At 42.7% G+C, this 26,262-nt stretch overlaps 1 protein-coding gene across 1 annotated transcript in view; it reads right to left on the reverse strand.

Moving 5' to 3' along the window:
* Positions 1–26,262, reverse strand: part of SEC61G (SEC61 translocon subunit gamma) — a 192,924-nt gene that overhangs the window by 103,029 nt on the left and 63,633 nt on the right. The gene's annotated exons all lie outside the window — the stretch shown is intronic.

Here is a 26,262-nt window from a genome sequence, read left to right on the forward strand (position 1 = left end):
TCTCGGTCACAGAGCCAGTAACTGGGATAGCTTGGTAGATGCTATTCTTCCTCAGTGCAAGAGGAAAAGCAGATCACTTCTCGATGCCCCTTCCTAATAGGCTTTTCTGTGATTTCCCCTGTTCATACATGACTTCTGAAGTGAGAATAATATTTTTGCATGAATGATTGCCCTGAATTCACCTTTGGAATGTGTCTACAGGCCTAGAACTTGGCAACATGTATGGTCATCTGTATCTCCTACAAATACATCTGCTTGCCAATGTTTGGGTGGTACTTTGGTCACCTGTAGACTTGGCTGTGGATTTCTACCCTTGAAGCAGGAATCCTATACCCTAATGCGGCAGGGGCTAAACATTTAGGGAAAACACAGGATCTCTTTGAGGAGGTAGTATGCAGTTCAGTGGCTGACATAAAATGCTGATACCATTATAATCTCACCTACTGCAATTGCTTTCCATTGTCTGGGATGTGGGATTTCCATATCATATTGTAGATTATTAGGTTTGATCTTGAAAAAATGGACAATAATTGTGCAGCAAGTCCATGAATAATAAATCCAAAGTAGTCTACAGTTTATAACTGAGTTTCAGAATGACTTGGCCAATTTTAGAATTAATTCTGGTAGGCATCATGTCAAAAGTGGCCTCATTGCACCTAGCCTGATCTTAACATCATTGCTTAATATAACAGCAGGGAGCAGAATGTGTATCCTCACCTAAGCTCTTCTTGCTTAGGCCATACAGGGAGGTCCTGCTTTGCTAGCTGTGCTACAAGACTGTAGATTTGGGTAGAGGAGGCGAACCCAGAAAATAAATCCAAATGTTGCAGTCTAAGACATTACTGCTGCCAGTGGTTTTCCACACTGGGCACCCTTGGCAGGGGCTTCAGCAGCTGTTGTGGCACAGACTGGTCTGCAGGATCCCACATTAACAGAGCATCTTGCCCAAGGTAATCAAGCTGTTCAGTTATTAACTGGGAAGATAGCGTTGCTTTGAGAGCATGTTTTGTTTCTGATGCCTTGGGGATTTCTACGTAGCACCCATCACCTTGCAGAACCTTGTGCTGTGCTCAGCGTTCTGGTGTCCAAACTTCTACTGGGCCCCAGGAGATTTGGTGAATATTAATAATAAATGACACTTCTGTGATATTTTTTCCCCCTCACATGCATCATGCCCCTCCTTAATTGGCTGTTGTAGGCATAACCTCAGCCTCTCCACCTTCGCTTCCATGCAACGGGTTTCTGACACTGCAAAAGACTTGTTCCAGCTGTGAGTAAGGATAACATTGGGCTAAATGTGTTTTTCCATGCAGCACAGAGGTTGGTAGAGATTGTTTTCCAGAGGAAGTATGTTTGTTTATAAGAACCTGGAGTACCCTTCAGGTTCAAGACAGTCACTAGGTTTACTGCTAAGGTTGCAGTGCTGTCCTGGACTTGCCACGTCTTTTGGTAATCAACTGATCTGCTCTGAAAGGTTGGGATTTAACCCTGGAGACATTTAGGAAGATTTAACAAACTGTGTTACTTGGACAGAGGGGTATTGTGATATGGGACGCCTATTACAATGCCTTTGGCTGGCAGCAAAGGAAAAGAGCTGGATTCGATTTCCACCAACATCTAGCAAAGTAATGCCCTGGGCTGTTGCCCAGAAAACTGGCTATTTTTTTAATAACTTCTTCTTTTGGAGCAGAGATTACCAATTACATGAGAACCTGGCTGTTTCTCTTGCACTGCCTTCCCAATCCCACGCACACAGGGTGTTGATGTCAAGTCCCACAGCTCCATCATTAATTTGGCTGCTTGGAAGGAGATTTCACCAGGTGACAGTTAACCCTGCAGCACGAGTCTGCTCTCCTCCACTTGCTGCACCCTCAGTGAGGCGCTTCAGTTAGCTGCTCCCTACTGGTGTTACCACCAGGCACTTTTATTCCCTGCCTATCCCCTGCAAGTTGTTTTCCAGTTGCCTTTATTGTGAAGCAGGAGTCCCACAGCCCTGCGTACACAGATGCTCCTTGCTATAGCTGGAAGACCAGAGTCATGCTGCCTATCCCTTGTTCTGAGATTTCTGTAGCTCCAGGCTACAGGCCTCGAAACTGTGCAGTAGCACATTTCAACACATTAAGGAATGGCTGGCTGTTTCATATGTTATTTTGATGACTATAATACGCTCAGTCTTATGGCACGACTTCAAGATTTTTCAGACCCCAGTGGTTTCTCTTCATCCTCTCCCTTCCCTTCTAACAGCGGTCCTACCCTTTTTGGTTACTACTACTCTGCAGTTTTCAGGAGCAGTCCATCCTTGCTCATTGAGTCTTGAGGTACCTTCTGCTGTTTTTCAGATGGCTTTCCCTGAGATATTCCCTGTTTTACTTCTTGGCTGCTCTTCCCTTCCCTGTGCTTAATATCCATGTGCTGGCGATTCCCGCATGCAGAGTAATTTTTGAAGGCGGGGTCCAAATTCCTTCATTGAAAGCACAGAGGCAACTTTCCCATGTAATAAATGCACCTCACGTGGTGCTTAAATCAGATTAGAATGGTGCCCAAGGTGTGTTTTTAATAAACAGGAGAAGAAAATCCTATCCCATCCTACCACCTTCCCCTCTGGTAATAAAGTATTTCTTTTAAGTTTGTCTTTCAAAGCAGCTTAAAAATGGTTTTCTGGCTTTTTCATCAAGTAGCAAGAAAACCACTCCAATCCTTTCAATCCCAATGAGTCTCAGTGTATCTAGTTCCGAATAAAGAATTTTCCTTTTTTTTTAAAATTTAATCTGACATCCAAGGGTTAAATTCAGCCACAATTCAAAGCAAGGCAGATTCTTATTAATTTCTTGGTTAAAACCGGCCGTGGGAATGGTACGCTATTTGCTGTTAATATTAACTGTTTGATATCTCTGGAAGTGTAATATGGGTGTGTGGTACAGTAAAAATGACACAAAGTGTCTAAAAGACCTCCAGATGAGAACTTTGATCAGATATCTTTCTGTCTTGTTTTATTTTCTTTCTTCCACATCCAGTTAATCTGTTGTAAACTGGTGTAATTCCATTTGGGGCATGGTGAGGATTAAGAGAAATGTTCTACTTTATTTTCTTACCTACACAGAGGAGAAGTCTCAAATCCTCTGCTGCATTTGGCATCACTGTGGTCTGGTCTTCCTGAAGGACTTGGAAAGGAAGACAGAGAGTGGACTCTGGGGAGCATGGTTAGGGGTAACTTGTTGGCTGGGCTGGCAACAGGGCAGTGGGAGGACTGAGTCACAGCCCTGCATCCTCTGCCTCCCAGCCAAAAGCACCTCCCTCCTCTTCTTTTTAACATTAATACAGGAGTCTTTTGATCCCTCAGTCGGCACAGTGGAACAGCAGTCTAGCCTCAAAGGGAACGTGATGTGGAGCGCACAGACATTTCTTGCTTGCTATATTCTTCCATAGTATTTTTTTATGAAGTTCTTTTAGTTTCAAGGAGTGACTGACAAAATGGAGAGTAACTTCGCTGAGAGGAAGACTTTGCCGCAGGAACAAAGCCCATGCTTAGTACAGTCTCAACTTGAAGATATTTGGTTTTGTGAGCTGTCCCATGGAGGGCTTCTTGTAAGGCAACCCTTTGGGGAGATGATGCTGGTGGCCCTACACTGGAGGCAGATGTGATGCCTCAGAAGCACCATCGTGCCAGCTTAAGGATTTTGGCAGCTGGCAGCATGCCTTCCACTTGCCTAGTCCTGCAAGGTAGAGCAGGGCTATGACACCTGCCCTCTCTCCAGGGTTGTTTTGCTGGGTACTAACTTACCTGGTGCACACTGACTGCCCGAGGACTGCCTGGCTGACTCCTGAAAAGAGCTGGGGGGATGGAGAGGGAGGCTGGTAAGCCATCCCTTCTTCTGCCTTTATCAGATGCCTTTATCTTCTGCAGGTGCTGCCCAGGCAGACCCGTCTGCTCTATTAATCTGGGGTAAGAAGGGAGAGCCAGTGGAGCCCCTTTCACATTGAAAACACTTCTAATGAGTGCAGAGGAAAGCCCACGCATGATGGGAAAGCAGAAGTGATAGGAGGAGGGATGACTTTGGGGCAAGTGACCAAGCTATGGATTTCTTGGCTATTTTTATGCTTTAAGTCCTATACTTAAAAATGACTCAGTTGTTCTTCCTCACATGGTATAATAGGCCCCATGAGAAACTTCCTAGGTTAACAAAACTTAGTGCTTGCATAACATCACTTTTTCAATATGTGCTTTTCCCCTGTGAGCAGCTCAGAGAGCACAAAGTTTAAATACTACAATTGTCAAAGGACTTGTCTTGATCGAGAAGCCCAAAGAAAACAGACTTTCTTGTGTAAAATTTCTCTGGAGCGCAGTTCAAGACAATACAGAAAGGCAAAGGCTGACTCCATGTTTTATGATACTAAAAGCAAGAGTTGGTTTGTGTGGGGAGTGTTTTGCCATGTGCTAGACACTCCTACATCAGAGGAGGGCCACATCCATGGAAATTTTCAGGGATTTAATGGACTTGAGCATACAGCTGCTGGTGGGATCAAATTGGGTTGCATGTGGACTCTCAGGAGCACGGTACTCTGTGTCATGGTCCTGGGTGAGACAAGCAGCTTTGTCTCGAGCTCTCTGTCCTGCCCACCAAACATATTTTTCCATTGAAATACCATCAAATACAGACTACCTGTCTGGACATAGCAGCAATAGCCATCTGCTGCTTTCTGCTATGGATGGAGACACTGCAGCAAATGATGTGGGAATTACAAAGTAAATGCAGGGCTCAGCAAGAATATTTTGTTCAAGAAAAAAAAAAACAGAAAAAAGCAATAAAAAGGATAGTTGGGACTGGCAAAATTGCAGTGTGGGAAGGATGGGAGACAGAATTCAAAGAGCTTTTTTGGTTCATTAGCAGGCAAACATGCTGTGACAGCTCATTATGAAGCAAATGCATTTCTCCGTACGAAAATGCAGGTGTTTATTTAAAACAAAGGCTGAGGCTGAAATTACTTTCTGTGGCTGGCTGCTTGGGTATACATGGCATTGCCAGTAATCACTGCTTTACCTGTTCACTCAGGAGCAGGGAAATCTAATGCCCTATAAATAAATAAATGTATGAGCACTGTGTACTTGTGTAGCATGTGGCACAATGGGGACCTAGAGATTCTAGGGACTACTGCAGCATAAATAATAACAGGAGGATGAGGACCTTTGCTGTAAGCAAGCCTGGTCTTTTATGGGAGTTGGGTGAATCACTTTTTTTTTAATACATAATTTTGATTGCATATGATTCACAGCTCAAACAGTACTTCTTTTCATTGCTTTTTGCTGCACAAAGTTGATATATTTCGAGTGTTCTGTTATTCACAAAATTACCTGCAGTATTTCTAGGCATGATGTCACTTGAACTCCATTGTAAAAGTTACCCAGCCACAGATTCATAACCTCGAGCCACAAAATGTGCCTCCTGAGCTTTAGTTACTATGTAAAGAAACATGCAGATCAACTTCTGTGGCATTGTAGAAACTCAGTGGGAATGCTGGAGGTAGGACAAATATCAAGATTTGCTTTGCATGATTAAACCTACAAATAATATTGGCTTGTTGGTTAAAAAAAAAATCTCAAAAAAAAATGAAATTGAAGGCTGTATTTTTTTGAAACTAAAAGTGGTTTTGTGATTATCTTGATTTTTATAGTGTTGAGAAGATATTTAAACAGAATTTATTATTTTTTATTGGAATCATAGAATCATAGAATAACCAGGTTGGAAAAGACTCACTGGATCATCAAGTCCAACCATTCCTATAAAACACTAAACCATGCCCCTTAGCGCCTCGTCCACCTGTCCCTTAAACACCTCCAGGGAAGGTGACTCAACCACCTCCCTGGGCAGCCTGTTCCAGGGCCCAATCACCCTTTCTGTGAAAAATTTTTTCCTGATGTTCAGCCTAAACCTCCTCTGGCAGAGCTTGAGGCCATTCCCTCTTGTCCTGTCCCCTGTCACTTGGGAGAAGAGGCCAGCACCTTCCTCTCTACAACCTCCTTTCAGGTAGTTGCAGAGAGCAATGAGGTCTCCCCTCAGCCTCTTCTTCTCCAGGCTAAACAACCCCAGCTCTCTCAGCTGTTCCTCATAAGGCTTGTTCTCCAGCCCCTTCACCAGCTTTGTTGCTCTTCTCTGGACTCTCTCCAGAGCCTCAACATCCTTCTTGTGGTGAGGGGCCCAGAACTGAACACAGGATTCAAGGTGCCGTCTCACCAGTGCTGAGTAAAGAGGGAGAATAACTTCCCTGGACCTGCTGGTCACACCGTTTCTGATATAAGCCAAGATGCCATTGGCCTTCTTGGCCACCTGGGCACACTGCTGGCTCATGGTCAGTTGCTGTCAACCAACACCCCCAGGTCCTTCTCCTCCAGGCAGCTTTCCAGCCAGACTTCTCCCAGTCTGTAGCACTGCATAGAGTTGTTGTGCCCCAAGTGCAGGACCCGGCATTTGGCCTTGTTAAACCTCGTCCCATCGGACTCTGCCCAGCAGTCCAGCCTGTTCAGATCCCTTTGCAGAGCCTCCCTACCCTCCAGCAGATCAACACTTCCACCCAGCTAAGTGTCTTCTGCAAACTTGCTAAGGGTGCACTCAATGCCTTCATCCAGGTCATTGATAAAGACCTTGAACAGGGCTGGACCCAGCACTGAGCCCTGGGGAACCCCACTTGTCACTGGCCTCCAGCTGGATTTCTCACCATTTACCACCACTCTCTGGGCCCGGCCATCCAACCAGTTTTCCACCCAGGAGAGTGTGCGCCTGTCCAGGCCAGAGGCTGACAGTTTCCTAAGCAGAATGCTGTGAGAAACTGTGTCAAAGGCTTTACTGAAGTCCAGGAAGACCACATCCACAGCCTTTCCCTCATCCAGCAGCCGAGTCACTTTGTCATAGAAGGCGATCAGGTTAGTTTGGCAAGACCTGCCTCTTGTGAACCCATGTTGACTGGGCCTGATCACCCAGTTCTCTTGCATGTGCTTCATGATAGCACTCAAGATCACCTGCTCCATGACTTTCCCTGGCACTGAGGTCAGACTGACAGGCCTGTAGTTTCCTGGGTCCTCCCTGCAACCCTTCTTGTAGATGGGCACAACGTCAGCCAGCCTCCAGTCCAGTGGAACTCCCCCAGTCTTCCAGGACTGTTGGAAGATGATGGAAAGGGGTTTGGCCAGCACATCCGCCAGCTCCTTCAATACCCTTGGGTGAATCCCATCTGGCCCCATAGACTTGTGGGTGACTAGTCGGGCTAGCAAGGCTCTGACCACCACCTCTTGGATCATGGGAGCCTCATTTTGCTCCTCTAGCTCCTGGGTTTGTACACAGACGGAACAGCTTTCTTTACAGTTAAAGACTGAGGTAAAGAAAGCATTAAGTACCTCAGCCTTTTCCTTATTCCCTGTCACTGTTGTTCTTTCTGCATCCAATAGGGACTGTATGGTCTCCCTAGTCCTCCTTTTATTGTTATTACATTTATAGAAAGATTTTTTATTATCTTTCACAGACTTAGCCAATCTAATTTCTAGTTGGGCCTTAGCCCTCCTGATTTTTTCCCTGCACGATCTCACTTCCCTACTGCAGTCTGGATGGAATCAATGTATTTTGTTCTGAATTTTCTATTTCTATTGATCTTATCAAGATGAATTTTAATTTCCATATTGGTATTTTATTATGGTTTATCTGTTAAATCTCTTTGAAATTGATAGCTTTGGCTATAAGAATTATTTGTGGAGTATTTATTTTGCAAAACTTTTTCATCTTTTTGGCCCACTTCAAACTGTAAAAATATTAAAATATCAGTATTTTCTGGGAAGTAGAAGTGCTATTTCTGACCTCTCAAGTTCCGGGCCCATTATGCAAAGCCATTAAACATATATTGAAGTTCAATTCAGGTTATTGGGGATTTATGCACATGTTTAAGAGCTTTGTTACAGAGCTATAAAGTGAACAGAATAGCTGCACACTGTGTCAAAATATTACCATAGCCTCTTTCAAGCCCATGTATTATTATTGTAATTATAATTCAGAAAATTATTGCAGCTCTCTGTTAACTATTTTCTTGGCATCAAGAACAGTCCATATAGACTGGCGCATTCTAAAATGTTATTCAGTGCTAGATAAATACACATACATACATCTGCTTATTGAGAGAGAGAGATGTACATATCTGTGAATGCACTTAACATGTAAATTAGAAGGTATTTTCTTGCCCAGGTTTCCAATAGTTAGAACAAACAAGTTCATAACAGGACCAGATAGTTTTGTAAACGAGATTATACTGTACCATTTCTACAGTAATAGGGAATTCACCCCTGATCCACAATGTGATTTTCTGTCCTTTTATTCATAGTTCCAACCCCATTGTCATGGGCAGGGACACCTCCCACTAACTCAGACTGCTCAAAGCCCCAGCTTATTGTAGACTTCAGACCTGCTGGTTGTCTGTATTTACTTACTTTCTAATGAAAATATATAGTATACTGTCTGCATGATGCATACTTATAAATTGAAGTATTTAGTCTTTTCAAAAGCTCTGACATAGGTTTAACAAAAATTCAAGAATGTAATTCAGCATTAGAAAGAGTGGACACCTTACTATGCAAAAAAGGATGATGCCTGAAAAGATACAGCTAAAAAATTTATTAGATGTCCCATTATTGTCACAAAATTAAAATCTCACAATAAAAAAATCATATTCAACATAAGTATTTTTAAAGTAATATAAAGGAAATGAGGCAAAACTTCAGTTTTGACTTAGAAATTGTTCATCTGTGAACAGGAGAAGTAAATCCACTTTGCGTAAATAGATGTAGCCTGTTTTGTGTAAATCATTCGTCAAGAAAGTGCATTTGTCATTACTTTGGTAGGAAAGAAGAATCTTTGGTTTACAAACGTGGCTACTGAATTAGATATTTTCACACTGTTTGAAACTACTGTGTTAATTTATAAGGCTTCAAGCTTGAAGCTGACAATATGGTTTTTGTATATTTCTTTGAAGAAGGCTGAACTGCAGGAGATAACTTCTAAAAACACTGCCTCTGAGAGAAACTTTAAAGGCACCAGGAGAAATTTATATGATGACTGCAATGAAAATTTTCAGGTTTACCAAATCCTGATGGACTGCCAGGAACCTAAGCCTGAGAAGGATGTTCTTGTGACAGACGGACTTCTAGGCTTCTGCAATGGTGTATCTCAATAACCAAAACAAGGCAAGACCTTAAATACATCTCTGCATTACAGTTCCAGATACGTCAGGTCACCATGGGGAACTATGTAAAACACTGGAAGTGTTTTTAAACCTTTGTTGCAAGATCAATGTTCCTTCAATTTAGAGCTATGAAGTAGCTGCACCAAAATGAATGTCTCTGTTGGTTAATGAGGGACAGAATTTAGAGAATATTTATTGTCATGCTCTAGTTAAATTTAAAAAAATAAAAAAAGAAACAGAGTCTCTTCTTTTAGCCACTGCTGTTGAGCCATTAGGAGTGTACCTAGGCCCCAGTATAGTACTCGCACAAGTTCACTGAAGATAACGGGGCTACTCAAGTGTTCAAACTTATGTTAAAGGTACACATGTGCTTTCAAGTGTATTGCTGACTTCAGGACATAGTAACAAAAAGAAACAGAATTTCAGGATAACCTCAATAAAATTAATTAAATTTTTCTGCATGGATTTGAGAGGTGACATAAGTTGGCCTAAAACTCCCCCCAAGCCCTCAGTCTAATATTTCTGGCTGTTGGCCACCAAACTGAATATTAAGACAATGGCAGGCCAGATCTTGCAATCATGTAGCACAAGAAGGGGATGCACAACTTTTATCCCTCTCAGTCTCTGAGGGATACTCTAGCTACCTGTGCTAGAGTTTAGATGAGGTCCCCCCTTTTTTTCTCCTCCCAAAGTCCTCACACATTATTTCAAATAGTTTATTATTTCATTCATTATTTGGAACTTTGTTTTAGGAAAGACACAAGATTTTGGATTGAAATATGAGATTTGGCTTCTCTTTCTTACGTTACTCCTTTTTGCATGGTACAGATCTTGATCTTTAATGGTAAATATGTTAAAGCTTCCCAGAGGTAACACGGGAAAGTTACTTATATATAACACTAATTGGCCCAAAACTGAGCTTTCTGGTTATGTCCTTGACTGATCTCGTCTGACATAGACCCCTCTGATTTGAATGGGCACCAGCTGATCATCTTGTCCTGTGTACTGATAGAACAGTTTCCTGTTCTGGAGGAAGCTGAGACAAGTGGTGTTGAGAGTGCCACACACTAAGCAGAGGCTTGCAGGTAAATTTCTTATTTTAATTCAGCTTGTTTGGATTCTGATGAAAATCCAACTTTTACTTAATTTTCTGTAATCAACCTGGAAGCTCTCCAGGCTTCGCCAGTATTCAAAAACTTTAATCTCTCAGGGTGGTTGCAAGAAGCTTCCAGAGCCCCCTTCCCTACAGCAGAGTTGTTGAGTGTGTGAACCTTGGAGCTAGAAACCCTCTAATTTTAGCAGCTCTGACAGCAGGATGGTAACCCTCAGGCCTGTCTTCTCTGGGGCTGGGGGATGTGGCTGAGGAGCAGATAAATATGTGAGCTGCTTTGAGGCTAAGGATTTTAAGGGTCTGGGGATCACTGGCCGCAGACTCTCCAAGGACCCATGTGTGACCCGAAGTCTTGGTTTCAGTAGAATTTCGATAAAAACAAAGCATTTGTTCTAAAACTGTGGGGTTTTTTTTCAAGGAAACATTGTTTCCTTGTAAGATTTCCAACCTGCTCCACCAAAAACAGCCTGTTTATATCTCGATTTATTGTAAATTCTTGGAACCCACATCAGAAGTTTTCATGGAGGGAGCTGCCATTTACTTTGAGGAGAATGTTTGTTGTACAACTGATTATATAACTGAATTTAATTACTTCTTCCAAAGTACACACAACACAATCTCAGCATTTTTTGCTTATTAGTAGATCTTGGTTATTAGAGTTTATCTATGAAATTTCATCCATGCCAAGCATGATATGACCAGGCCAGATGTTCTCAGACCTACCCCTATTTGAGGACTATACACAAGCACAATTACAGGTCTTGTGTTCCACATAATGAAAATCAGGTGACAAGAGCACAGGAAAATTTATTATTTTTCCTTTCTGGCACATGGATACTTTTATGACTCTTGAGCTGGGGGAAATGGGAAGAAACAGTATGTAATAGCATTTCTTCCAAGACCGGAAAACATTTTTGTCTCTCTTCCCACCTGTAGATGTATGATACAGAATCTTTGTTAGTATGTTTTGAAAAATTAGTTAGTAACGTTAACTCCATCTTCATCAACAAACCTACCCTCCCTGACCTTTTAGATTCATGCTTGGATTGTTCTGGTGATAAATATCTATTTTGCCTTAACAGGCTCATCTGTTCAGGAAGTGACAAGAGGTCTGGGCTGCAAAAATATGACTCGTTTGGTGATTATGCATCACCTGGGGAGGGATTGATGTTCCAGATGCAGGATTGCATCTTTCTCCCAAGCACATGCTTGGCTTGTCCACAAGTTGGTTTGTCCAGCGGTCTTCCTCCTATGTGACAAGGAGGTACTTGGAGGTACCACTGTGTTCAGACTGTTACCTGTGGCACAGGAGAGGTAGCTTACCCTGCTGCAATGAGGACTAGGGTATCGGGACCACAGGAAAGTGGCTTAATTTTCAGGAATAATTTATGATTCAACCTCCTAATCTGGTCTGAGCCTACGTTGTTGAAGGCCAGCTTTGGAAAGGCAGGAGAGGCACACCTGCCTGTTATTTTGTTGGCCTGAAAGATACTTCTGATTAGATGTTTGTTGAAACCTTAGCTTCAGAGTTCTTAGCAGTGAAATGCTTAGCTTCTTTAAATGACAACCTTTGAATTAGTCTTTGCATACTTAGCCCAAAGTTTGTTTGAAAGTAACTGGTATGTCATGCAAAGTGGGTGTGCTGGAAAGTAATAAAGTGAACTGAAGCTGGGGAAGCATGTTCATATTTGGAAGGCTGCAAAAACCAGACAGAGAGCAGACAGACTTAGAACTGGTGAACAAGGAGTGAACAATACCAAACTGCTCGTATAGTCCCACATGGCTTTCATTGATATTCATTATTCACTCCTGTAACTCAGAAGGCAGGAAGATGCAGTCTCCAATAAAGGCAATGTCCCAAAGTGAATGCGAACTTCTGGTCATTTCCAGGTTATTTATGAACTTAACCCTTGTCTCACTTCATGAACACACCACACTTCTAGATTTTTCACTTCCATACCCTATGTACAAGTGCAAAACAAAGTATGTCTAACATAAGTATATATTTCATCTAAAGCATAGCAACCTTAAGACGGAAGAGCAACAGTGTCCTTTTTCAGCAAATGCAGGCCTTTAAGAAAATGTCAAATCCTAATCCAGGCCCCATGCAGAGCGAAGTTGTTCAGACCACCCAAATTTATCCATCCAACTTGGCTGGTTAAGCTAGCTAGCTAGTCTTTCCAGGTTCCTTCTGCAGTCAATGGAAAAATAGAAAGGGCGAGAGAGACGCTCACTTCCAGGAGCAATTCAGTAAGCCTGTGCCAGGCTCCTATTCTGAATTGCCTCTAAGAAAGCTTCTCTGTTAAGGGAGTTTAAGGAGGCAAGTCAGGTAACTTAGCTAGCTGGGCTGGGTGCCTAAATTCATTGTTCTGAAAATACCTCTTGTTGTACTGTAGAAAACATGATATGCATATCTTTATGTCTGTTATATCTCATGAAGCCACAAAAAAAGTCAATGTTCCCACTTTCCTCTAGTTTGTGTGCATGCTCCCCAGTGTTGTTCGTCCCTCTTTCCCCTGCACCCGAAGAGACCTAGATGTCATTCCCTGAGCAGCCTAGAGGTTATCACTCACATACATCCTATGTGCTGTCTTGTAGTAGCTGGGTTGTGGGCCTTTATTCTGTTCCTTTGCTTTATGTCTTTCTACAGAACGCTATCATGGTATACTGTAGTAAAAGTATTTATAGCTGTAATTATCAGGCATCACAGAGACGTTTGGAAATCTCCTGATCAGACAGGAATCTGCTGGAAGATGGTGAGTTTGTAGAACTTGAATGCTCTGTTGAAATCGGTTAATTTTGTTGGCATATTAAAAGGAAATCAGGCAAAGCAACTAGCTGCCTGGCTCATTGGTGGGTCAGCCAGCAAGCAGGCAGCCTCTGAAAGACTGTTTTGCCAAAACCACCATGATGCCAGCTTGTCACTGTGACAATGAACATAAAGAGTTAGCAACTCCTCGGGATTTATCACAAGGTGAAAAATCTTTTTCTGGTCAGCCCTGAGTTATCTGAAGTTGGTTTGTTTGGTTTTTTAATTCTTTTCCCTCCTTCCTTTTCCCTGTTCCTACGGAAAACCAGTTCATCTGTGGCTCTGTTGTTACGGTTTGTTTTGCTTTCCCTCCCCCTTGTTCTAGTGCCTCAATTATTTCCGATCTGCATGTTTATTGTTTGGAAATGAACTCACTTTCCTGCTCTTTCACCAGATACTTCCTTCCAGAAGGTCTATCTTTCTGGCACTTGGAGAATGTGATTTCAGCTCCAGCCTTGCCAACAGATGATCTGCAGGCAGCTGCTGCTAACTCCACTGCTCTCAGCTTTGCAGACAGAGCAAGAAAGGAAGGAATCAAGCATAGACTGGATATCCTTCATACCCAAAGAATATTTTGTAAGGGACTTTACATAAGTCTAAATCAGGTAACTGAAGTAGTTGGCTCTGGAGCTGGATAACCGAGTCTCTGCAGGCACATCTTGCTTGAAAGGGGTACCTGGTCATACAGGCTGGAGAATTGGAGTCAGACCAGTGTGACAAAACCGTCCCTGTCCTGGCTGCTGCTGGCTGTGCAGTTAATGTGCCTTGGCCAAAGTAGCATCATGGAGCCATAGGGCTCAAGCAGGTCTTTGTCCTGGACCAGTGTGACTCTGTTGATGACCAAGGCAAGCCATTATATATTGAGTTACAGCGTCCCATGTAGCCAAGGAGAGGGAAAGCTGGCAAGGATGCCTGTATTTTTGTTGAAATCTCCATGAAATGCATCACTTGGAGATGAAGAACTCTCCAGAGATGACAGCAGGACATGTGGTTGCACGTTGAGGCCAGTATATACAAAAGCCCATATTAGGTACCGTTTCAGCGGAACATTGTCAGTGTTCCTTATCTGAAGGAAGGCAAACTATTTGCACACACTTCTGCCAGGGAGCCCATCTCTCTGTTGTGATGTATGAGGGGAACCACATTTATTAGGAGGATCCCAAGTGTGTTTTAGGGGCCCAAACAGCAAATATCCTGTCCCTGTTCTGTCTCTCATCCCGGCCCTGCTCATCTCATAATTAAACAATGTAAATGTGTGCAGGAAAAATGTTGACACCTCTGTATCTGTTATGCTTAAGTTGACATGCAACCTTATTATCTGTGAGCCATTATGTTTTTATTGTTGTTTTTTTCTCTGCCAGGAGTTCAAGGCAAGAAAATCCATTTCAATCTGAATAAAATGACAAGCTACCCCAATTTAGCAGAGATCTCATCAGTTCACCCAGGCAGGCAGTGTTAGAAAATTATACGGGGACAGGTGCCCATAATAAATCAACTTAGGCTTCTGTGCCTTTGATGCATTTATAATGATGATGGTGATATTGTATACATGCAGAATACCTTTCATCCAAAAGGCTCCCACACTTTGCAAGCTGTTTACAACGTGTAATGTTATGTTTATGCAATGTTGAAATACTTGCATTTTTCTACAGCAGCTTTGATCTGGAAGCCTCAAAACCACCAATGGACTCATGTTTAAACAGAAGACCTCCCCAAAAGAATCCTCTCTGATGCAAAATAAATTCACTGCAATCACATACGGTCAGAGTTGTGAACCAAGGATATTGTAGCCTCCACCCCAGAAAGCACTGAAGTGCACACTGAACTTGACAAACGTGCACCACTCAATTGACTGCAATGCATTTGCTGAAGATAAGCGTGTGCTTAAAGACTCCCATGACTAGGACTATGAAGCTGTTTCTTGAAGATTCAGACAATCAGCAAAGAGGGAGGAGAGGTAGGGAGGCTGTTCATTGGTTCTTAAATTTAAACCTATTGGCTGCTGCTCTAACTAAAGAAAAATGCAACAAATCTTGGCAGAGAAACCTGAGTTTGCTGTGCTGGCTTGAAATACTTACACTTTCATCCTGAAAAGAAATATTCTGAATTCGTTAAGACATTTGTGTGTCACCCTGCTTGTGTCATGTGAAATGAGAGTGTACATGGAGCCTGGGCTAGCAGTGTTTTAAAAACTCAGGCTGTTTCCCTGGCAGCCTTTTGGGACATTTTTTTGGGACATTTTTTGGGACAATCTTATGCATTCCAAAATCAGATTGATGCTGAGACCTGAAGATAGGTCATCTTGGGTTGGAATGAGTTGGCAAAAGTGAATTTTAGCAGCCCTACAGGCAGGAATGGTTGGGTCTCCTGAAGTGGTTGTATCATTCCACCAGAAGAAAGAGCCCATGAGCAAGGCAATGGGCTCTTTGGGATCAGATGCTGCCTTCTCCTCACAACATGGGGCAGAATTGCCACTGGTCAGTGAAAATACAGCCTAATTTACCATATATGTGGTAAGAAAGTAGATGTCTTCTTAGCCTGTGTCTGCACCCCACACCTGCGCAGACACGCAGGAGTCATTTGAGATGGCTTAAGTAATGGTAATGTTGAAAGGGTGATGGTGAAGATGCTTGCCCTCTCTTGCTGCCTGCAACAGTGTGCTTGCTGCTTCCACTGGTGAGCAAAACCAATTAGCAGAGGCACATAGCACCATAAGCCATGCAGGTTAACCTATGTGGAGTCATAGAGTTACTAAAGTGATGCCTATAAAGTGAATTTAGCCACTGTTGTTTCGAGTAGCTACATGTTTGCTAACTTCTTATAATCATGAACCAGAGAATTTCATTCCTGTTTTTGAAGGATGAACCAGTCCCCAGAACTTTCCACATCTGGCAGTAAGAGCAAGGAATACGTCACTGACCTGAAACTGCTAGAAACTAGCAGTAATATGTGATCCCAGCCCAAGGCCTGGCTGGAGCCTTTTCCTGATGCCTCTGCTCCCACTGAAGCTGTCATGGTCGTGGAGGTTGCTCCTTGGCAAGATGCTTGCATTGCAGTTCACCCATCATGCCCTGGAAGAATGATTCAGGCAGGTTAGCCCAGCAACCTTTAAAGAAACTGCCCTCTCCACAGTGTCCTGCTACTGCATTCCCATGTGAAACCTAGCATGTGGCCAGCCTCCCCCCTCACTGATTAGTCTTCAGGTGTGCCTCCCTCAAAAAAAAATGGGCCCAATGGTTTAATATTTCTGGGTGTAGGAACAGTTGTAACTTCACAGCTGCACATTTTTAATAGGTTTGGATTTATGGCAAGTAGTTTTATTTGGAGAGAAATACAAAAGTAATTCGTGTTTGGCTGAGGACACAGTATAAAACAACTTGGATTTTTCATGTAGCACAAGCTGCCCAATGTAAACAGATCTAAAAAAGGCTCGTGAGGACCGTGGATGTTTTCCCTCTAAAGGCTTCTTCAGCATTAAGCTTGTAATTGAACAACAAAGGAGCACTGATCAGCTTGTGTCACCCACTTAATACATACTGATAATTTAGTCTCACCCAAACACTAATACACAAAGATATAGGAGGCTAACTTTGGAATAGTCTGAATTTTAGAGTGCTTCATCAGCACACATCAAATAAACACTCTTGCCAGGATGTGAGTCAAACATCATTTTTAGCAGGCGAGCTGGACTGATCAAATGTCTGAAAAAATCATACTTGCATTTTATTAAGCTGAATAAGACTAAAACATTAAAGCAAATAATTGTCAAACAGTTAAAGTACAAGCAGTATTTCCTTGGTTCTCGGTGAGTTTGCAATCTCTGTCTCCAAACACATGGTAATATTAAAGGCATTGGTTTTACAGAAACATTTATAGAAAACGCAAAAAAGAGAGATACATGAAAAAAAAAATCAGAGCCTGTACTTGAACCTAGAACATAATGTAGCATCTTTGCACGTACCTGTATGAAGTGCTAAGTGATGTATTGGAGTCCCTTAGGCCTCATTTGTAACAGGGAAGCACTCTCAGAAACACAAAGCATCCAAATACAACTGAAAATGGAGCCTGTGGCAAGACTCAGTGTGCTTCATCTTGCAGGTAACAAAACCAAGGAGAATGGACACATGCCATTGAACTACAAAACAACCTTTCTTCCTTGCTTTTGAGTAGGAGTCCCCTCACTTTTTTCAGAAACAAGAAATGGGGTAAAATAAGTCCAAAAAGCTGTAACTCACTAAAGATGTTTATGATAACCCTCACATGCTAGTAAATGTACTTACAGAAACAGTGATAATAGTTCAAGAACTGAGTCTTGCAGGCATCATCTAGGCAATAGAAAAGCTAACCATGAAGTTACTGACTAGCTGCAAAAATGCGTGTGTAAAAATGTATATGTGCTGATTTATAGGAAGTGCTCACTGATTGGTCAGAGATCTACTATTGGATTTGATTTTGTATTAATCTAATTCCAACTAAAGGACTTTAAAATATAATTAAAAACTAAAGGAGGTATCCTTTTGGTGAATCCATTTCTCCAGGATATAATTTCAGTTTTTTGTTCTAACCACTTATATATACCCATTATTGAACCAAAACAAACTCACAGAATTTATATCAGTGTCTTTTTAATGTTCTGTTTAAAACAATAGGGGCTGTAGAAAGTTGGCTCTTTTGGGGGCTGGTACCAGCACAAAACTTTATGGTGTCGTGCTGATTTCAAGATGTGAGCATCACATCTTCAATGCCAGCAAAATATCGCAAAATTTCCTAAAATATTTGAAAACTTGTTCTGGAGAGAATTCTTCAGAAACTGATGGTTTGCACAGATACTTAGTAAGTTTCATCACTATTCTTCCTCTTTTCTTTCAAAGGCATTTACAGTTCTCTGGAGGTATGCAGCAGAATGGGAGAAAAAAGTGAATATTTTCAATGATGGACTAGTGGCCTGTCTTCAGCTCAGGGAATTTTAATCCAACTTGTTACATTAGGTACAATTAGATCAAGATCTGCAAGTGTCGAAGTGGTTATGGAGAAGTAGGAATACCTGAGAAGTCTAACAAGGTTTCGAACACTACTGTCCACATAGCAAAGTCTTGGGGTAACCCTGCCCATGTAGGAAGTCTTTCCTCATTTTCTGCATGGAAAACAACACTTGATAACAGAGCTCCAGAGCCTACAGACCACTAAATGCCTCTTCTAGTATTCACAGCAGCATGGTCTCCTGTTGAACTGTTATGCCATCTGAAGAACTTGTGGTATGCACATGGTATCCCTTCCCAGTCTGTTATCTTGCTTTGCTTTTGGGAAACAGGAAGATTTTGTAGTAATTTATAGGGTTTATGTTTAACATTAAACACGGATGGTATCTTTTATATTATTTAAATCTTTTATTTACCACTTTGCAGCATTCACAAAATGTGCTTTCTCTTGTCTCCTGCTTTCTGGGGCAATACAGAAGATATCCCCAAAAACTATGCAGCCCTGAGCCACCTGCCAGATTCCCACATATTATAATATTTTTGGCCAGCTGCTGTGGTTGCTCTTCATGCCAAGGGCAAGAATTCCCCTGCTCCGGTTTTAGCTTTTGTGAAATCCGGAGCCTGCTTTCAAGAGGTGCTGAACTGTGGGTAGTAAGGCCTGAGTCAGCAAGAGTTAAAATAAAAGGTCAAACTTCTCAGAGCTGTAACCAGTTGGTGGAGCCCAGGTATCATGTCCTGTCTGGGTGTGAGTGTAACGTATTCCCTTCTCCCCTCTCTAGTGCTCTATCTCAGTCCTTTACTGGAGGCCATCTAGGCAGAATAACAAATATACAGGCGTAGTAATCCCAGCGGAGATTTTTGGCAGTAAATACTGACATGGCTGATGGCTGGGAGCTGGTGTTGTACCTCTGGCTGGGCCAGTCTTAACCCCAGCTCTGCCAGGGACATGCTGCTGGACAGGGTGAGTTGGAAAATTTTCTTATTTCAAGACCTATTTTAATTTTTTTTTTTTATGTGTGTGTTACCATTGGATATCAAATATGCAAATAGGCTTTTATTAATGTTCTTTTCTGGTGCCTTGTATTTCCGAATAGTTTGCAGTTTTCTGCAAAAAAAAAGTGGACATTTCACTTCCGTGTCAGAGTATTCAGAGATATTTGGGAGTGTTCAGAAAACAGCAGCCTACTTCCAAGTGACCACTTGTTTTGGGTGCCCAGTTCAAAACATATTCTGGGTATGGAATTTTGATTCTTTGGAAATTCCTGACATTCCCCTCTGGAAGTCAGATGTCTCAGATGAAACATCCAAGATTATTGTCTGCTTTTATGAAAAAAGTCAGGATACAGTACTCTGGGAATATATTTAATCACATTCATGTCCGCAACACAGGGGAAACACCAGCACAGCCCAAAGAGGTTGTTCCTGCAGGCTGCTGATGCAAAGACTGATCATGACTCTGCAGGCACTGTCAGAAAAAAACCGTAAGCATGCACACAGAGAAATTTCCTTTGCAAAACTGCTTTGGATCTGAGCAAAGTCATTTTTTGTGCTGAGTTCAGTGATTATTTCTACATGGGATCTGATCTGAGAAAAGGTGTAACAGCCCTGAAAAAGAGAAATCCATGTGGAAGAGGTGGATTAACAAATCTATGAGGAAGGAAAACAGTGTACACTCATGAAAAATATGCTGTTGAATTTACTGGGCAGAACTTCTCTGAATCCCTGCTCAGGAGATGAAAAGCCTTATCTCCTACTTCAAGAGAGCCAGAAGAAAAGGTTGTGCTTAGCCACTGAAAAGATCCAAGTTGAAAAGGGGAAATCTGGGAACAAGCGACTTACTGTCACTAGTAGCTGCTAGCTGGAGTGGCTCTGGTGGTGTATAGCTGGACTTCCACAAACTCAGTTGAGAGCTGTGGAAAATAAATATTAGAGGGATAATACATCCTGGCGGAGTTTTACATACAATTTCTTTAGCATCTGAATTTTGTAGGGTGTGAAAGGTCTGAATGAATCCTGTCTGGGATTCCTGTACATAAAGCTGTGAGGGAAAAAAAATGGCACATTTTATGCTTATTAAAAAATACTTCTTACTGCACAATTAGAAGATTCGTAGTTATGATGTTTCAGTCTTTGATACCATGGGTAGCTCCTGAAGAATATTTGATAATGGATTATGATTACATTTTCTCATATAGCCTTAAATTTGTAGTGGAAGCCTATGCTGGTCTTCAATTGACCTGAAAGCAGTTAGAAAGATACCACCTACAGCTTCGTTTACTTTCTAGGATCTGTACAACAAAGACCTGAGCAGTCAATGCCTGATAGGACTGCTCAGCAGCACATGGACAACACTGTCTGTCCCAGAGGGATGATGAGAGCTGTGAGGCAGGAAAGGTCCAAGAGCATGTCCAACTGTTCATTTATATATTCATTTTTTGAGGCTTGAATGGCCAAGTTTCACATACCACAGTGCCACACAACTGCTGCCTGTTGAAGGCCTCCTCAGGGAGCATAGATCGGGATTTTTGCATGACACAAAAATTTTAACTTTGTTTTGACTGTGGTGAGGTGTAGATGGCAGCAATATGTGTAGTCAGGGACAAACTGCACAATAAGAAAGGATTTCTCTGAAATACAAGGGTTAATGGCCTGTCCCTTTTAAAAGCGGTTGTTGAAATGAACAGCTTCCTGTTTCTTGTTTTGATTTCAGTTTCATAGAATTGGTTTGGTGGCTGATTGATTCAAAAGCTGACCTCAGGGCTGTACTGGTGGGCAGAGGAAATTTGGGGCATGTGCCTGTAAGAGGAGGACAGGGCCCTTGTGTTATTCTCTCATTCTTGTTTTTCAGGCCTTTCCATCTCAGTAGACCTCCCTCAACGTTCTCCAGATGGAGCTCTATGCTACAGGTACAGTATCTGTGGAGGCATTCTCTCTCATGAAGCAGTGCTAAGGGAGTTTGAGCACTTGGACTGCAAAACACAAATGGTGTCTTTTTCTTCCTTGTGGGTATGTTAATCCAAACAAACCTATTAAAAAGCTGAGACAGTTCTCACATATTTTATCATGTGTCTTATTTGGGTTTCATTTGGGGGTTTTTAGCTCTGCAAGTCTGAACAACTGTTCCTGCTCATTCTCACCTTTTTCCTGTTTGTGCTGGTCCTGACTTTTTCCTGTGAAGCACTTCTCCCTCATGAAAGTAAACAATGCTTTAAGGGGAATACTTCACCAGAAGTGGAAGGGCAAAAATGGTACAATCGTTTGTCTTCTTATGCAAAAAGAAATTCCAATGACAATTCTGAAGAAATTCTTCATTTCTGACCACTTCTTCCATCTGGTATTTCCTTGTGTCCTTCCCTTCATAGCTCCTCCAACCCAGTTATAATTTATTAAGTAAATGCCAAAACATTGTATTCTTCTTGTACAGCCAAAAGAGCAGTGCGGGTCCTAAAAATTATCTGCCTCAAGTGTGACACTTTAGAATATTATTCATACTACGTAGGAAGAGAAAACTCTCTCTGAACACCTTTGGAAGTCGGTAATTTTTTCCATCAGTTTCCATAGGCTTTGAATCAAACCCAAAAGACATGTCTCTGCTGCAGTCATGGCTAACAGTCATAACAACCTCATGGCAAACTGGGCTGGTTTCTTTGGGGAAACAAGTTTAGTCACAGAGCATATCTGAAAGGTAACACACCTGCTTTCATCTTGCCAACTTCCAAAGACAGAGCATGGACTGGTGCACAAATACGCATAACTACATTTTAGAAGTATAAAGGAAATTTTGGATTCTGTGGTACCCTTGCTCACCTTGAGTAGGATTTCATTCCATCAAGAGTCTACCTAGTTTAAATAGAGCTATTTGGGTGAGAAGCTAAAGGATGTGAGTAAGGCTGAAACACTGGTTCTTCTGTGTTTTTGAATGTGTATGACAAAACCCAAACCTCATGGAAGGAATCATTAGCATAGAATGATTTAAACTGAAACAGACCTTTGGAGGTCATCCAGTGCAATAAGCAGAAAAAAAGACTGGGTAGCATTTTGTTGCTCAGTTTTAACTTTGACTTCACAATCTTTTCCCAAATCCTAGAAAAAATTCACTTATCTCATTATTCAGATATACCATGCAAACCATTAAATGAAGGCATCTGCAAACTGATTAATCAGAGTTTATTTTCACCTGTGTTTGATGATAGTTCATAAAGCTCACTTATTAGACACCTTAGGTTGGGAACACAAAAAAATAAAAGCAGTTTCTGTCTTGATAAACTGCATCAAAATACACCTGAGTGGACTGATTGTAACTCCTCTCCACCAGATAGTAAGTTGCAAGTTGGAGTCCTCTAAGAAATTCCAGGTAGAATGGTACTATTATAATTGCAAAAATTAGTAGCAGGTCTGTTATTGTGCCCCACGCATGATGACAAATAGCATTGAAAGCCCATCTCATTTGGAAACAAATAGGCTTTTTAGTTGATATTCTCTAAGTTTTAGTAAGGACGAATGAAGCATTTTGTTGCACTACTTAGCATGTGTAATTAGAAGGCTGCTCTTGGTTACATTAGCACAACCCAGGGCTGTCAGTGGAGTTATACTGGTATACCTGAAAGATGTTTGACCTTCATTTCTTCTCAGACATACTTAAAAACACCGCACTCCTTAAACGGCAAGCAGCCTCACAGCTCAGACTTCTGTTTGAGTGCTAACTTTTGCTTGCCCACTGCCAAGATTTACTCTTCTGCAGCCCAAACATTCCTGGGCAGGAAGCTTCATGTCTGCACAGCCTGCGGTTTTTCTGATTTGTATGTGAAGTACTAGAGGGACTAACTGGTTTGATGGATGAGAGTTGTCAAAGTTGGACCATATGGCCTGCTTGGTGTCTGCCTGTCTCTGCAAATGCAAGCAAAAATACACTGGTATTTTTCTCCCTTCGGAGTTTCTTCCAGGGATCCCATTACAGAGTGTGCTTTTGCAGAGCATATAATAATAGAGAGGCAGTTAAAATAAATCCTTGGGGTTTAAAGTTGGCAGCTAGAGTATTCCTATACAAAAGGTTGTACTCAAACTAGTCTTTGTACTTGGCCTTGATGACATGACATCAGCTGAGGATGCAGCTCTCGTAGCCTTCTTCCCACCCCAGATGACTTCCGGCACTCCAGTCTGACAGTCCAGTCTTAGTTCAATCAACAATGTCTTTGATGCCTTAGGTCAGATTTTTTTTATCATAGTTAGATCTGTCTGTCTCATGTGGATACTGCAAGACAGCCAAAGAGTATGCAAAGAAGTTTATAACTAGCTGTCCAACTTCCAATGCTGATTAACTAATTTGCATCTTTGTAAGACACAAGGAGTCTTCCCGATATACAGCAATGAGCAGCTCTGCCCCTAGACCTTAGGAGACTGTGGTGGTAGCAAGCATGGATGCACATCCTCAAAGATGAGGACAGGCCCTCTGGTAGTATACAACTTCTGCAAGAGACTGAAATCTGTGGATCTAGACAATGAATGTATGCAAACCTTGATGTGTTTGTTAATACAGATTTATGGCTTGGAAGCAATAGAACAATTCATGTATCAGAAATTGCCAGACACTGGCTCAGAGTGATCTGAGAGTTCCCATGGGACAGTGACACCTTTTTTTCTGTTTTGATAGTTGTACTACAGTGAAGGAAGGGAAAACATGTATGTCTATATAATTTACTTTAAGCATTAATTTAGTAGAGACTCAATGATTCTTACAACAAGAACATGTAGTTCTCAAAGGCCGAGTTGTTCAGTGCTAATATGAGGAAAGGTCCAAGGACAGAGGCATGGGATGCCCGTTGTGAGATTGAGCTGAGCAGTGCCCTGCCTACTCCAAAGGAAGACAGGATATAAAATCATGGAATTACAGAATCACCATGTGGGAAAAGACCCACAGGTTCATCAAGTCCAACCATTCCTATCAACCACTAAACCATGCCCCTCAGCACCTAATCCACCCATCTTTTAAACACCTCCAGGCACGGTGACTCAACCACCTCCCTCGGCATCCTTTTCCAGGGCCCAGTGACACTTTCTGTGAAAAATTTTTTTCAGATGTCCAGTCTGAACCTGCCCTGGTGGAACTTGAGGCCATTCCCCCTGGTCCTGTCCCCTGTCACTTGGGAGAAGAGGCCAGCACCCTCCTCTCTACAACCTCCTTTCAGGTAGTTGTAGAAAGCAATAAGGTCTCTCCTCAGCCTCCTCTTCTCAAGGATAAACAACCCCAGCTCTCTCAGCCATTCCTCATAAGGCTTGTTCTCCAGCCCCCTCACCAACTTCATCGCTCTTCTCTGGACGTGCTCCAGAGCCTCAACATCCTTCTTGTGGTGAGGGGCCCAGAACTGAACACAGGATTCAAGGTGCCATCTCACCAGTGCCAAGTACAAAGGGAGAATAACCTCCCTGGACCTGCTGGTCACACCGTTTCTGATCCAAGCCAAGATGCCATTGGCCTTCTTGGCCACCTGGGCACACTGGTGGTTCATGTTCAGTCGGCTGTCAACCAACACCCCCAGGTCCCTCTCCTCCAGGCAGCTTTCTAGACAGACTTCTCCTAGTCTGTAGCACTGCATAGAGTTGTTGTGCCCCAAGTGCAGGACCCGGCACTTGGCCTTGTTAAACCTCATGCCATTGGACTCAGCCCAGTGGTCCAGCCTGTTCAGATCCCTTTGCAGAGCCTCCCTACCCTCAAGCAGATTGACACTGCCTCCCAGCTTAGTGTCATCCGCAAACTTGCTAAGGGTGCACTCAATGCCTTCATCCAGGTCATTGATAAAAGCATTGAACAGGGCTGGACCCAGCACTGAGCCCTGGGGAACCCCACTTGTCACTGGCCTCCAGCTGGAGTTGACTCCATTTGCCACCACTCTCTGGGCCCGGCCATCCAACCAGGTTTCCACCCAGGAGAGTGTGCGCCTGTCCAGGCCAGAGGCTGACAGTTTCCTAAGCAGAATGCTGTGAGAAACTGTGTCAAAGGCTTTACTGAAGTCCAGGAAGACCACATCCACGGCCTTTCCCTCGTCCAGTAGTCATGTCACTTTATCATAGAAGGTGATCAGATTTGTTTGGTAGGACCTGCCTTTTATGAACCTGTGTTGACCGGGCCTGATCACCCGGTTCTCTTGCATGTGCTTCATGATAGCACTCAAGATCCCCTGTTCCATGACTTTCCCTGGCACTGAGGTCAGATTGATAGGCTTGTAGTTTCCTGGGTCCTCCCTGCGACCCTCCTTGTAGATGGGCACAACATCAGCCAGCCTCCAGTCCAGTGGAACTCCCCCAGTCTTCCAGGACTGTTGGAAGATGATGGAAAGGGGTTTGGCAAGCATGTACGCTAGCTCCTTCAATACCCTTGGATGAATCCCATCTGGCCCCATAGATTTGTGGGTGTCTAGTCGGGCAAGCAAGTCTCTAACCACCTCCTCTAGAATCATGGGAGCTTTGTTCAGCTACTCTAACTCCTGGGTTTGTACACGCGGAGAACAACTTTCCTTACAATTAAAGACTGATGCAAAGAAGGCATTAACTACCTCTACCTTGTCTTCATCCTTTGTCACATTTGCACCCAATAGGGACTGAATATCCTCCCTGGTCCTCCTTTTGTTGTTAATGTGTTTATAGAAAGATTTTTTGTTGTCTTTCACCAACTTGACCAGTCTGAGCTCTAGCTGGGCTTTAGCCCTCCTGATTTTTCCTCTGCACAATCTCACTTCTTCCCTGTAGTCCACCCAAGATGCCTGTCCCCTCTTCCAAAGTTCATAGACATATCTGTGAGAGTAGAGGGAAAATTCATCCAAAACTCTTCTGCTGTCTCCTGAGGTCGACTTTGCTCAGACCAGAGGTGAGGGGACCTGCCAGAAGCAGCCAGCTGGAGCTGTAGGGCACACCTCTGGGTTGGTGTGTGCTGCCAGTAGGCAGAAAGAATTGAAGAGCCTGCTCCACTTAGTGCTGTGAGAACCAAATGTCAGGAGGGTGGGTTGTACCTTATGAGAAGAATTTGGATGTCATTTTTGCTGTATTTCCCTACCTTCTTCTCGCGTAGTTGTACTGCATCTATGACAGCCTCTTCCCAGTGAAGTAAGCACTTGCACACAGAACACGTCTCTGGACGACTTCATGACTTTATG

This window comes from Phaenicophaeus curvirostris, chromosome 6, assembly GCF_032191515.1.
Source record: "Phaenicophaeus curvirostris isolate KB17595 chromosome 6, BPBGC_Pcur_1.0, whole genome shotgun sequence".
In the NCBI taxonomy this organism is placed as follows: Eukaryota; Metazoa; Chordata; class Aves; order Cuculiformes; family Cuculidae; genus Phaenicophaeus; species Phaenicophaeus curvirostris.